The sequence below is a fragment of the Felis catus genome, chromosome B2 (assembly GCF_018350175.1).
Source record: "Felis catus isolate Fca126 chromosome B2, F.catus_Fca126_mat1.0, whole genome shotgun sequence".
In the NCBI taxonomy this organism is placed as follows: domain Eukaryota; kingdom Metazoa; phylum Chordata; class Mammalia; order Carnivora; family Felidae; genus Felis; species Felis catus.
In genome coordinates, this window is record NC_058372.1 from 107,377,380 (window position 1) to 107,392,604 (window position 15,225).

The 15,225-nt window shown below is 37.5% G+C and overlaps 1 long non-coding RNA gene across 2 annotated transcripts; it reads left to right on the forward strand.

The window, feature by feature from the left end:
* The first annotated feature begins 390 nt into the window (after positions 1-390).
* On the forward strand, positions 391-7,702 carry LOC123385530. 2 transcript variants are annotated; one of them, XR_006598221.1, is made up of 4 exons: positions 391-1,104; positions 5,688-5,797; positions 6,888-7,070; positions 7,198-7,701. It is a non-coding gene; the product is annotated as an uncharacterized LOC123385530 (long non-coding RNA). The 2 variants fall into 2 exon arrangements; XR_006598222.1 differs by lacking the exon at positions 391-1,104 and adding an exon at positions 2,238-3,121 and having other exon boundaries at positions 7,198-7,702.
* Positions 7,703-15,225: the final 7,523 nt, after the last annotated feature.

Below are 15,225 nucleotides of genomic sequence, written 5' to 3' on the forward strand. Positions count from 1 at the left end.
AATATTGCTTCTATAAGAATAATAAGTTACAAAATCAAAAAAACAATTTGATAATTTTTCTGTCATGGAACCTATTGATTTTTAGGTAAATCGGCTTGAATTATTACTTAAAAACATTTTAATTATGAATACCATAATTTAATTCAGTACCTAATAACATAAGTTAAAAATATTTTAATGTTTATTTATTATTTTTGAGAGAGAGAGCGAGAGAGAGCAGGGGAAGGGCAGAGAGAGAGAGGGAGACACAGAATTCAAAGCAGACTCCAGGCTCTGAGCTGTCAGGCCAGAGCCTGACACGGGGCTTGAACCCACGAGCTGCAAGATCATGACCTGAGCCAAAGTCAGATGCTTAACCGACTGAGCCACCCAGGCACCCCACCTAATAACATAAATTTTTTAATATTTATCTTAGTAATATATTCCTCTTGTCCTACCCACACACATAAGCTACAGACATGATTTTAGACAGGTTGAATTTCCTCCTAAGCTTATTTTTGAAAATTAAATGAAATATAATCCATACTAAATCCATACTTAGAACACGGACTGATACTTAGTCAATATATAGTCACGGACTCATACTTAGTCAATATATAGTAAGTGTCAGTTATTACTAAATGATACAACTGTTTTTTGTTTTACAAGACTTAGTATCAAGTTGCTACAGATTATGTTTTCCAAAGATGGTTTAAATAATATTTCCTAATGCATATGCTTTTCTCTATTGCTACATCCAGAAGTAGAGTCTATTTCTCTGTCCCCTTGAATCTGAATTGGCCTTGTAATTGCAGGTTAAAGTGGAAGTAAGATGATGCACCAGTTCTGGGCAGAACGTTAATTAATCTGCAGCTTCCATTTTTTGTCTTTGGAATGCTTGTTTTTGGGACACCTTCTTGGAAATTAGCTGCCATTCTGTGGGAAGCTGAAGGCATGGAGAAGACCACATGAAGACAATCCCATTGACAGCTCCCCCTGTGTTCCCAGTTGGCATCCACCCATCATGGCTAACTGGGTTGAACCTTCAGCTGCCTCTAGACCCAGTTACCAACTGAGTGCAATTACATAAAACACTTCAAGTGAGAATCACTCGCCTGAGCCCAGGTAACCCCTGGAACTATGAGAGATAATGCTAAATTGTTTTAAACCATTTAACATCGATTGTAGTAAAATTTTCTTATCACATATTACTAAATATACCTTTGCATTTTTAATACAGTGTATGGTTTTAAAATGCTTAAAATCATGACAGTGAAGCCTGTGAAATATTTATTTAAAAGTTAAATTATTGCAATCTTTAAAGGTGCTGTCTCATGGACCAGTTTTGAACTAACTATTCAACTTGGCCTAGGCTGGTGTTATTTTAAATTAGCATAATGTCTGTAAGAGAACAGACCTTTTTCCTTTTACATATGCTCATTTCTCAGTTTACAAATATGTACAACTTTTATCTTTTTAGTACAACTTGTGGATCCACTAGGAATTATGTTACCTTCAAATACACTTTCTGAAAGTCACCAGCTACTAGGAGGTTTTTAATAAAAGTAATTTGAGACTGAGTGGGTTGAAGTCATCCTTCAAATTCTCTTTAATGTAGTTGATTTGTGAATTTGTAATTCTTACTTTAAGAAGACAGATTTCATTTTATAAATGTGTGCGTATCACAGATCTTGTAGCTCAAAGGGAATATAGTTATTATCTAAGGCTTAAGAAGGTAGCAGAGTGTGTGCAACAGGGCCCTGGACTAGCTCTCAGAAAAACTGGCTTCTTTTCCAGTTGGACTAGATTTGGTCATTTCACCTAATTTTCTTCCTTTGTATTCAGATATTGGCTCCTCTTTATCTGTTTTAAATTTTTTAAAATCTTTATTTTTGAGAGAGATAGAGACAGAGTGGGAGAGAGAGAGAGAGAGAGAGAGAGAGAGAGAAGAAAGAACCCAAAACAGGTTCCAGGCTCTGAGCTGTCAGCACAGAGCCTGACGCGGGGCTCAAACTCACGAAAGCAAGTTCATGACCTGAGCCAAAGTCTGATGCTTAACGGACTGAGCCACCCAGGTGCCCCCATTAGCTCTTCTTTAAAGTTCTTTCCAGTGGAATTGGTGGCAAAGTAAGGCATTTTGCCTCCCAGATGTGTCCTCTTTGCCTGCAATGGTGTCTTCTGGCCCAAGATTTTGAGAAGAGGCCAAGCTCTGTTGGAGTGAAATGATCTTTAGCTTGGCTCCCAAAATGAGCCAGGCACCTTCCGATGCTAATCATATGTGACTTTGAGAGGCTGGTTGTAAAGTTAGAAATGCACAGGCTTAGGAGGACAGTTACTGATTAATTCTAATTGTTTTGTGTGTGTGTATATATATATATATGTATATATATACCAATTTATACAATACAATCCAGGATTCTTCCCATATGGTAATTTTCTTGATAATATAGTTACATACAGAAGAATTGACACAGAATAAGAATAAGATGTCTAAAAAAAAAGATGTTTGCACATTCAATTCCTTTGTTTTCTGTAATTGTTGTATGCACAGCCTTTAGTTTTAGCCAACCATGAGAAACAAGGTGAGAATGTCACCCATCCATTCACAGAGTTGTGACAAAAATAGTTCAGGACAATGCTGTCACCCATAGTACATTGTGCTTAGGAGTGAAGAGGTAGGATGGATATAGAAATTGAACTTTAATAGACAGTTTTGCACAAATCATTTTAATTCAGCTTGCTCTTACTCAATATGTTTACAAGAAAAAATAACATTAAAAAGCAGATCTCACTGATAACTTAAAAAAAGACATTAATAGACAAATCCATAAAGAAAAAAGAAGAAATGAGACATATGGAAAGATGTTCACCTTTTTGAATAATTGAAGAAAAGCCAATGTATCATGAGATATGTATCAAAAGTCTTTAAAATGTTCATATCTTTTTATGCTGTTTGTTGCTTATGTTTTATGACAGATTCCCTTTTTGCATTATTTATGATGGTAAATAATGGAAACCAATGCCCAACAGTAGAATAATGATATGTAAACTATAATACATTTGTTCTGTTTAAGCTAAATTCTTTATAAACAATATTTACAAAGGCTGGGACATAACATGGGAAAAGGCTCTTCAAGTCATAGTAAGTATATGAGTAAATGAAAACTTAACACTCAATAACTTCACTGACATTCCAAAAAATACTGGATTATCTATATATTTTTAAATCTTTGAAAAATATCCATAAGCTAGAAAGTAAGTAAAATAAGATCAGGAACCCAGAAAGTAAGCAAAGAATTGAAGCTGGGGTATTTTTAATTTGGTGAACTTGGACTTTAATCTGCATTTGGAGTAGTAATCTTGGACTGTGGCTCTGGGACCAGGAAACAGGGTCTAGGACCTGTCTACGATGTGGGGTTAAATAGAAAGCATCTCTCATTACGCAGGAACAATACAGGTTGCACCTTCTGTGTGGGGGTGCAAGAAGGACATTTTAGACAACACAGACTGAAAAAGTTTACATCCACCAGAGCCTAACTAAAGGAAATCTGGAGTAAAAGTTTTACTCCAGGCATAAAACAAACAAGGAAGATTTGAGATGCAAGAAAAAAAATAAAGGCAGACAAAGTGGTAAATATGAGTAAATCTAAGCCTGTAAAGCCATATTTGTACCAATAAAAAACCTACCCTGTTGAGAAAACACACAAAAAAGGAAAGAAAGAAAATGTTTGATAATAGCATATAAATTAGGAGGGGATTAAATGGAATTAAGTATTCTAAGACCCTTTTATTTTTCAGATGGAAAGCAAAGATTGATTAACTTTAAACATTGCTAAAATTTCTAGAATGTATATGTAATTTTCAAGTTAGTAGTATGATAAAACATTCTGCAATCTAAAATAAGATGAAAAAAGAGAAAAGAAAACAGAAAAGACAGGATACATTTTAAAATTTGGGGGTAGAAAGAAATTCAAGTATATGAACCTGTTAAAAAATCAAAGATAATTAGGCTAGACTATAAACAAAACCAAGTAAAATTGAGATATAGGCTGCTTACAAGATACACACTGAAGGCTTAAAAAAAAGCTCAAAAGTGAAACCTATTTCAGGCAAAACCTAATCAAAAGATACCTGATGTAGCTTTATTATTTTTATCATACAAAACAGATTTTAAGTCAAAAAGCATAAAAATAAATAAAAAGGGTCAACTATTTTCAGATATTTTTATATACCTGTCTCAGTAACTGACAAATACGGCAAAAAAGTAATATATAGAAGAGTTGACTAACAGATTTACAATAAAATGATCAAAGTGTCTCACAACTGAATCATCAACTTAAAAAAAAATTTTTTTTAACATTTGTTCCTTTTTTGAGAGACAGGGACAGTGTGAGAGGGAGAAGGATAGAGAGAGAGGACAGAGAGGCTGTTAGCACACAGCCTGGTGTGGGGCTTGAACTCATGAACTGTGAGATCATGACCTGAGCCGAAGTCGGATGCTTAAATGACTGAGCCACCCAGGCTCTCCAATCATCAACTTTTTTTTTAAACACACGTGAAACATTTAAAAAACTTACTACATACTAGGCCTTAAAGTAAGTTTGAGAAACTTGCTAAAGATTGGCATTTTGCAGACCATATTCTGGGACCACAATAAAATTAATCTAGGAAATTCTAATTAAAAGATTATCTGAAAAATAAAAAAAATCCTGTAGATAGGAAATGAAGAAACCTATTTCTATTTATTTATTTATTTATTTATTTATTTATTTACTTATTTATTTATTTATTAATGTATATTTACTTTGGGGGAGGGAGGGGCAGAGAGAGAAGGAGACACAGAATCCGAGGCAGGCTCAAGGCTCTGAGCTGTCAGCTTAGAGCCTGACGTGGGGCTCCAACTCACAAGTCATGAGAGACTGAGCTACCCAGGCGCCCCAAGAAACTCATTTTTAAATAAATCATATGCCAAAGAAGAAATCATAAAGAAAATTAGAAAATTTGTAAAACTGAATGATAGTAAAACAAAATGGTAACAAAATCACTGTCTATAAAAACTTACGGGAAGTGGCTAAAGCATTATTAAAGGAAAATATATAGCCTAAAGGACTTTTATTAGAAAGACTGGAAGTTATTGAGTTATGCATTTATATCAAGATGAAGTTAGAAAAGAGAGAGCTGGGGCACCTGGGTGGCTTAGTCAGTTAAGCGTCCAACTCTTGATGTTGGCTCAGGTCATTATCTCACCGCTCATGAGACCAAGCCCCATGTCTGGTTCTGTGCTGACAACTTGGAACTTGCTTGGGATTCTCTCTCTCCCTCTCTCTCTCTCTCTCTGCCCCTCCCCCACTCGTGTGCACTCTCTCTCTCCAAATAAATAAATAAACATTAAAAAAAAGAGAGAGAGCTGAGTAAACCCAAGAAAGAAGGAAACGCATAATGAAAGTAATAGTAGAAATTAGTGAAGTACCTAGCAAACGTTACTTAGAAAGGACCAACAAAGACAAAAATTGGATCTTTGTTAAATCAATACAGTTGATAAACTTATGGCACCAAGATCAGAAAAAAAATGGGCAAAAGGCAAATAAACGATATTAGAGATGGAAAGGGGGACATAACTTCAGTGTGTAGGAATTAAAATAAGAGGATGTTATGAACAATTTTATTCAAATATATTGAAAAATCTTTTTAAATGAACACATTTCCAGGAAAATGACACCTATCAAGTTGACTCAAGGGGATATAGAAAACCTGGCTATCCATGTCCAGTAGAGCTGAGGCTGGTAAACTATGGTACCTGGGCTAAACCTAGCCTGAGGTAAGTTTTGCACAGTCTGTCTGATGGTTTTTACATTTTTAAAGGCTGTAAAAAAGGGGGGGGGGAGGAAAAAGGGGGAAAAAAGAATATGTGAGAGAAGAGGACATGTACAAGAATATTCATAGCAGCATTATTCATAGTAGCCAAAAACAGAAGACCACTTCAATCCCATCAAAAGTAGAATGGATAACATAGATTGTCACAACAGTGACAATGAATTAGTATAACATATACCAACATGGATGAATCTCAAAAACAAAGGTTGTGGGAAAACAGAAGCCACAAAAGAATACAGGAAATATGATCTCATTAAATAGAGTTCAAAATTGAGGCAAAATTGAGCAATATTATGTTTAGTGATACATTACCATGGGGCAAAACTATAAAGAACAGCAAGAATGAGGAATATCATAGTTGAGGAGAAAGGTGGAGGGACTTCTAACAAATGGTAAGAGTGTTAACATCTTACAAATGGTAAGATTGTTAGCATGGCATGTTGCCACTTTGATTTTATTTTACTTTATTTAAAAAAATTTTTTTAAGTTTATTTATTTATCTTGGGAGAGACAGAGACAGCACCAGTGGGGGAGGGGCAGAGAGAGAGGGCGTGAGAGAGAATTCCAAGCAGGGGATGCAGAGCTGGAACCCACGAAGCTGCGAGATCATGACCCTAGCCGAAACCAAGAAACCAAGAGTGGGTCCCTCAACTGACTGAGCCACCCAGGCGCCCCTTTGCCACTTTGATTTTAAAAACAGAGAAGGCTAGAAAGACTTATACCAAAATGTTACCAATTGTATTTGGAGGGTGACTTCAGTCTGATTTCTGTTGATTTGAACATGAAGTGCAGGAAACCAGCAAGGACAGGATCAGCGACTTTATTTCTTATTTTAGTCAATTAACCTAATTTTGATCACAAACATTTCCTCATGCTTTATAACTTTTGATAATCTAGAAAGACTAAAGATGTCTTTCTCTGACTTTATTTATTTATTTATTTATTTATTTATTTGGTATATTTGAACTTAGAGTATGTTGTATTTATAAGATAAACTTTAAAAATAAACTATAATTTCCCCCTTTTTTTAAAAGGCAAAACAAGCTATTGAAAAGACTTCCAGGACATCCTGATTTGTTATTATAAGCTAGAAAAAAATCACTTTCTCTGTTGCAAGCATGACAGCAACATCATCCTTTAAATCCCACAGCCTAGCAGGCAGATCTGACTGGGTGTGTGCCCAGGTGAGAGGCCAGCTCAGCATATGGACAAGGCAGGTGAGCACCGGGACAGCTGTTGGCACCTGCACCAGCAGGAAGACCTTGGCTTACATGTGATTTTAATGCCTACGTTTCTGGGAATCCCTACCAATCTTGTTTTCTGCCAATGGTGCCTCTGTGACAGGGAAATACGATCTGGGAGCCCAGGAAGCCAAGAAGAAATGCAGTCTCTTCGATACTCAGAAGTAGTACACAGGACGTGATGAGAATGGAATGGTGCCTGCTGTCCTGTGTTGTGGGAATCTGCAAATCTTGTGAGTTTCTGAAAACAAAATATAATATAATGAACTGGAAGGAGAGATGTCCCTACACACGTGCCTGTAACGAGCTTACTTCTTGTCCTGTCTAAAGAGAAGAATGGATGTGGAAAACTATGTAGATTTTTCACTAGATAGCTGAAATATGTTAATTTTACTCTACATTCTTATTACTCTTCTAATAATGGATTTGTTTCTCATCTATAGTAAACTTGGTCCACAGGATAGAGGAACAATTTGCGAATTTCCTATTTTATAGGGAAAAAAATAAAGATGATGAGTTGATGGTTTTAGTGAATTTAAGTGATTCAAATTGTCAAATAAAAAATAACACGAAGGGGTGTCTGGGTGGCTCAGTCAGTTCAATGTCTGACTTCAGGTCCTGACTTCAGTCGAGCCCCACCTTGGGCTCTGCGCTGACAGCTCAGAGCCTGGAGCCTGCTTCAGATTCTGTCTTTCCCTCTCTCACTGCCCCTGCCCTGCTCACTCTCTCTCTCTTTCTCTCTCTCAAAATAAATAAATAAACAAAAAAATTAAAAACAATAACATGAAAATTTTTTTTTTTATCTTTTACAACACATTTGATAAACCTGACTATTTGCTTTGCTTTATCTAGTTTGTCTTCCCTGAAAGCTGGGTAAAATTTTTAGTTGGGCCAGCTGGTTGTTTGGTAAGCTTGTTAAAGACTTGAGCAGTTACATTTTCCTGACTTATTTGTTCTTACATAAGACAACCAAAGAGACCAGGCCTGCTACTTTTTCCTCGTAGACAGGACAAATGCACTAGAAAGAAGACAGTTTCTCAAATAAACTACTTGCACAAGAAGATTTCTCAAACACATAAACAAAACACAAAACCTGAGCCATAATTTTTGTTGGGGTGCATAAATTTGAAGCTGGGGTGGAAAAAAAATCTCCTGTTTTCCCAAGCCAGGTTTTAAAGAAGTTTCTTCTTTTGAGCTGACTTGCTAGTGGTGACCTTTGTTCTCTGAGCCTGTATCACTTAAAGGGACAGAACAAAAACCATTTTCATGCTCTAAGCCATCTATAGTTGTAAGGTCAGGGATTAGAAATGAAAAAATATGGTAACTACGAATATAACAGATGTCTGAATATCCTCAAATTCTCCCCCTTCCTTTCTGCCACGTGGCCTTGGCTAGGTCATCCCGGGGCTTTCTTGTAGAATTGGGACAACAGGTAATTGTCTTAGGTCGCAGATAGAAGTGACCTAGATTTTCTTGATTTAAAATGGATAGAGCTGAAAATTTCTTCAGGATAAAAAAAAAAAAGACTAGATCTGGGAAAGGAAGGAGAAAGAAGAAATCAACAAGGACTGGTTTTGAGGGGAAATATTTTGGGGAGTTTGGGAGTAGGGGAAGTAGGAGAGTAGGAAGAAAAAGGCTCTTCATGCTATCTGAAGCATTGGAGAAGGATGGAGTGAGGGGTAATTTAAGTTTGCCTTCTATTATTAATGTCATGACTCTTCGCCATCTTTGAAGGACTGCAGTAAAGGTTTTAATTACTTTTCATCTATGTTTGGAGGGCAGATAGGTGAATCTTCTGAATGGGACACGGTATAGAAACTATCCTTAAAGGGGGTGGGCTGAAGATGCACCTCTGATAATCCCTAAATTTAAGGGCACTGAGGTGAGAGTATGAGTGTAAGAAGGACAGAAAGGTAGAAGAGGGAAGGAGCCTTTTGTCTTCGATCTCCCTTTGCACTGTCAGCTATGTCTTTATTATGTCCTCGATTCCTGAGCACAGCAAAAAGGGAAGTAATTATTATGTTTTCTTCTAATTAACGCATGACCGATGAGATGTTTCTAACATTAGAGAAATAGATTCAGCTATGAAGAGCAATAGCATTTTAAGCGGCAGGAAGAGAGAAGCCAACTCAGACTCTTGCCTTCTGTCTTTACCTTCATTTGACTCCGAGGTTGTCTGGGAGTAAAGATGAAAATGGAGAGATCATAATGTCTAGGAGGCTGACCTTACACAGTGAGCTGTGTTCTGGGATGTTGGAATCAAGCATTCCTATTTCACATCCCCTTCCCTAGGATTGCTCTCCTCCTCCCCACTTTTCCCTGGGTCTATCTCTTCATTTCTTTGCTCACATTTTCTGCTGGTGTTTTTATTCTTTGACTTCCGTATCCTTGCACACACATACTTTCTCTTTTCTCCTTCTTCATCACTTTGTCTTGTTCACATTCTCCTGTCCCCTGAAGCCCACCCACACCATTGTTTTTGCCTCCTGCTATTTATCAAGATTGATATTTATCAAGATCTGGTATGTGCTATTTGAAAATGGTGACAACCGAGTGGCTGATTCCATCACTGACCCTTCACTTTATACTTTTGGCACAGCTAAGAATCGACACTCTGCTCCTTACTGAGCTAAGAGCTTACCCATTCAAAGGACAGGACTGAAGGCTCTGAGTGCCTGCCCAATGATTGTTCCTTCTGAGGAATGCTATTACAGGTGATTTCTCATGATTTGCTCAACAGCTGATTGGACAAAGGACTGATCTGAAGGCACCATCCATAGCATGTCAGTGACCTTGAGTGAGCCTGGCAAGAGAACTCTGTTCAGCAAGAATGTTCTTTCTGGATCGTGTCTGAGTAACCCATACAATCTCTCTCTCTGGAGAGAGTTTGAATGTAGGTTACCAGGATAGGTAGAAGTAGTTTAGAACACATGTGTACCCAGAAAAGAAAAAGCAGAAGTCGTGAGATAGTAGAGGCTATTAGGAAAAGACAGAAAGTCACAGATCAGAGGGAAAAATGCTGTGGAGGCAGAGACAGAGAGAGATGCTAGTAGAGTGACTAGAGATGCTGGAGGAAGGAGCAGGGGAACTCACTTTTGAGAGTCAGCTGCCTCCCTCTCCAGGAGGCCTAGCACTATAGCTGATGAGAGTGAAGCTACTAGAATATGCACGCTTTTCCCTTGCTACTTGAAATACTTAATGCACATATTACTTAATTTAATCCAACAATTCCAAAAGGTTATTCCCATTTTATTGGTGAGACGGCAATTCAGAAAAATTACATGACTTGATTGTGATCTTGTGAAAACCCCCAAATGCCTCGTTCTAACGAAACGCTTCCTTCTAATGTAGTAAGGTAGAGTTTTTGAAGCCTATGAGCAAGTAGAAAAACATGAGATTTTTTTTCTATTGCAAATTCTTTTTTCTGTCCACATTCCAATGTAACTCCAATGCTTTATTCTCTCCTTTCTTCTGTCTGCCACTCCCTCTCTTTTTGTCTCATTAACTTGTACCACATATAGGCTACTTCATCCAGGCACTACTTGATGTCAATATCTAAAAGGCTTGCTTTGATAAAACCAAATTGGGATGTTTTATTTTGACACAATTTAGAGAACAAAATAATCTGGAAATGTTCAGTGAGGACCACACCTGATTTGAGTTAATTAAGAGTGTAGCAGGGATTAATTTGTGACCTGGAAAATTTAATTCCCCAATTAGGAGCTGAGAGCATGATATAGTCTGTGGGGTTCATTTTGGTTTAATATGTTCATATACAATGCTTAAGGTTCTCTGTCTTCTAACTCAGGGTATTAGAAAACGAAGAAATTATTTGAGAACTCATTGTAGTAGGTATAACAAAGAAGGCCTTATTTAATTACTATTCCTTTCTCAAGATAATGTGGATTTTCTATCTATCTATCTATCTATCTATCTATCTATCTATCTATCTATCTAATATCTATCTCCATTCTTCCCTTCCCCTTCCTCATCCTAGGACTAAAGGCCAGTTCTGAATACTAGACAGGGTCTCTTTGTTTTCCTTTGGTCCTCACATGCTTTTCACCGTTGACAGAGAATTTCAGTTTTCCTGTGGGCCATTTTCCTTCCTGATTGGTTTAGTATGATGACTTGCTACCTTGCCTCAAATAAACTGTCTGCTGTTTAAACAACTTGCTGTTGCTTTCTGCTCTGAGCTCTTGGGCTCTGTGTTGCAAGCCCTTTGCTGGGCTTGGGTTTCCCTCATGCTTGTTTTGTGCTGAGCTATGTAACCTAAGTGTACACATTCTCTTTAGCTTCCTGAGCTCAGAAAGAAGGCCTCATTGATTTAGTTGCCTCCTTGATTTAGTTGCCAGGCACTACCATTTTAGCTCAGACTATTCTGTGGTGTTCTACTGTGAACTGTGTCCAGTGATTCACATGGACTCCCCTTTACCATAAAGGGAGGGGCTGTTATCCTGTGCCTGAGTTTTGGGTGGGGAGGAAATGCCTCTGGACAGACAGTATTTGAGGAAACACGGGCATCCTTGTCCATAGTCATTTTCTTTCTCCATGTTTCCACATGTGGCCCATTAAAACCATGCTGAGGCTCATGGCCAGTGCTGTGAACAGCTGGAGAAAAGCTTCATGCCATGTTGTATTTTTCAGTCCTCCATCTCTGTTTATACTGCAAAATGGTCTCATTGATGAGACAGGATTATAGAAGAGTTATTAAAGAAAATAATGAAAATAAACAGGTTTGCCCCCAAATTGGGATATAACAGTTGAATCTTACCTAAATTTCCCCCAAAACTGGGTTTTAAAAGGTATCCTTTCATTCTAGATGGTCCTAAGTTATCATCCCTCAAAGATTTCTGAGAAAGAGAAACCATTTTGGGCTGTCTCTTCTGGTGAAGGCCTGGTTTAGGTGTAGTGGGGGTAGTTTCTGTTTCAGTCTCAAAGTGCTCTGGAGACATCGAGGTCTGGTTTAAATGTTATCTGGAGTAGTGTTTATAAACTCCCGAGCAGGGCCGGCTTCATGGGCATGCAGCCCACGTAGTTACACAGGGCCCATACTTAGAAAGGCCTTGCTCTTGGTCTAACACTCTGCTGTTGCCATCTTGAAATTTCTAATTATTTGTGAACAAGGAGCTTACATTTTCATTTTGCCCTGGGCTCCACAAATTCTGTAGCTGGACCTCCTCCCTAGACCATTTGCCTCAGAATCACCTGATATATGTATTATAAATCAGATTCCTACTGTATGAGACCCAGTAGGGCTAAGACCTCTAAATCAGCATTTTTAAAAAACATCCAATTAATTCTTTCACAAAGTTTGCAAAGCCAAGGAACCACTGGGAGAGAGAGTCAAGACATCAGGTTCTTGGGCAGCTTTGCTTGTTGAAAGATTTAAAACAGAATTCTTGGCTTTTATTTCAATGGGGGTGGGGTGGGGAAAATGCATTCATAATTAAAAATGTTTTATGTAAAATATATTAGGCGGTTTTGTCTTATTTCCAAGTTAATTATTTGGAAATATGCCTAAATTGTGGATTTAAGAATTCTCACTTTCTTTGTTCATTCTGGCATTATTTATTTATGTTTATTTTTATTCATCTCTCATTAAGTCGAGGCAATGCACCCCCTATCTGTTAACTAATTAGACCCACTAAGAGGAGTAATATTGCCCTCATAATTTCAAACAATTTCCTCCAATCCCGTCAACATCCTGCCAAATCAGAAAAGATGGAATCCTCATCCATGACTTATAGGTTTTTGAGAAGTGCTAGCTGACAGTCCTGTAGGCATATATATTTAGTTTATATCCCAAACCTCAAGACAGGAAACTGCTTCAGCTTTCCGGACAGTTTTACCAACACATGGTAATCTGGTTGTGGAAGGAAAGGCCCTGGATCGAGGGTGACAGGACTGTTGTCTTCTTGAGGATCTTGTTGGGACTGGGAACATGAAGATAATTAGTGTTAGTTGTGCTAAGATTGTAGCATTAAATATTTAATCGAGGCTAATTCACCATAGAGCCATTAGAAAGAAACAGCTTTTCATGACTGCACAGAACACAATTTCAGCCAGCACTCCAGTGATGAAAAGTCTACCTGACACCTGAAAGCCCCTGGCTCACCTGACTGCAGTGCTTTTTGAGGTCAAGCCTTGAAATTCCACTCTTTCTGACCATATCAAGCTCAAACTGTGAATATGAAGCATTTTTCTGATCCATATTCTTAGACACTTGCTGATCAATGGACTGTTTGGCCTGATTCCCTGTGTATTTTAAAAGTAATATTTATTAAATTTTTTCCTTCCCAGGAAAATAAGAGGATTTCATGGCAGAAAATTTAGAGGAAAAAAAAACCTATGTATTTTTGGACAAATTTTCTGATGCCTTTTGAAATTTAATTTTGGTGAATCCATTTTACTTAATATTTAGAACTATTGTAATATATAGCTTTCATCTTTGATTCAAACATATGAATAAGAATTTTTGGAAGTTAATTACCAAGATGATTAATTTAGACATTTTACCATTACTGATTTTCTCTCATTGTATGAGGTTATTTAAAATTAAAATCTTTAAAAAAAATTTTTTTTTTAACATTTATTTATTTTTGAGACAGAGAGAGAGACAGAGTATGAATGGGGGAGGGTCAGAGAGAGAGGGAGACACAGAATCTGAAACAGGCTCCAGGCTCTGAGCCTGGGGCTCGAACTCACTGGCCGTGAGATCATGACCTGAGCCGAAGTTGGACGCTCAACCAACTGAGCCACTCAGGCGCCCCTAAAATTAAAATCTTTTAGGATGGAGTTCATTCTTTTTAAGAAGAAATTATTTTAACCCTGAAGTTCCTACTGTCTTTTGATAAGTTAAAAACATTTTTTTAAAGTTTATTTATTTATTTTGAGAGAGAGAGTATGGGAGGGGCAGACAGAGAGGGAGAGAGAGAATCCCAAGCAGGCTTCACACCATAAGCACAAAGCCTGATGTGGGCCTTATACTCACGAACCATGAGATCATGACCTGAGCTGAGACTGAGTTGGTCACTTAACCAACTGAGCCACCCAGGCACCCCATTGATAAGTAAGTTTTTAAATGAGTAATGAGAAAATAAGTCATAGCCCTGTAAATTGGACCCCAAAGATAAACGAAACGTTATGAATGAGTTTTTGGGAACCTCACATTTCTGTTTCCCTCCTGATTCATTTGCCTCCAAAGCAGGGTGGTGGGCAGCCTCTCCATCCTGCTGCTCATAACCACTCTTATCCTTAATGCAAGCCTCGTCCAAACCTCTCCCAGAATGGCATTCAGGCATCTGCTCCATCAGGACACGGGCCAGAGAAACAAACTGAACTGTACTAATTATCTTGATTGCTAAAGTGAGTCAAACAACTGGACAAGAGCCTAAAAGATATAAACAAACAAAACTTCACAGATCTCTGAGATGTACTTTTTGTTTTTAATGTTATTGCCCAGTTAAACGGTGAAGATGGTTTATGTATGTGGTTATTCACAATTCTGTTTGGGCCCTTTATAAAAGGTCTGTCTAATTATTAAAGAATAAATACAAAGTTCTATTATAGACTACAGATTTTATGTAGTCTACAATTATTTGGTTAAAAAAAGGTAAACACTAGCATGATCTGGGAGAGAGATTTGTGTACGCAGGATCATTGTAGTATTATTTACAATAGCCAAGAGGTAGAAGCAACCCAAACGTCCACCAAGGGATGAAAGATAAAGAGAACATGGTACATGCATTAAATCTAGTACGAGTCAGTCTTAAAAAAGACAGAAGTCAGGTCTCATGTTATATAATGGTTGAACATGAAGGACAGTATGCTAAGTGAAATAAGCCAGTGACAAAAAGACAGATAATGTATGATTCCCATCTACATGAGATATCTAGTCAAACTCATAGAAACGGAGTGGAGTTGTGGTTGCCAGTAGCTGGGATGAGGGAGAGGTACATGAAAGAGGTATTCAATGGGTAGAGTTTCAGTTTGCAAAAAAAAAAAGTCCTAGAGATCTGTTGCACAATAATGTGAATACACTTAACACTGCTGAACTGTACACTTAAAAATAGTCAAAATGGTAAAATTTTAATGTTTTTTTTAATCACAATTAAATTTTAAAATCTTA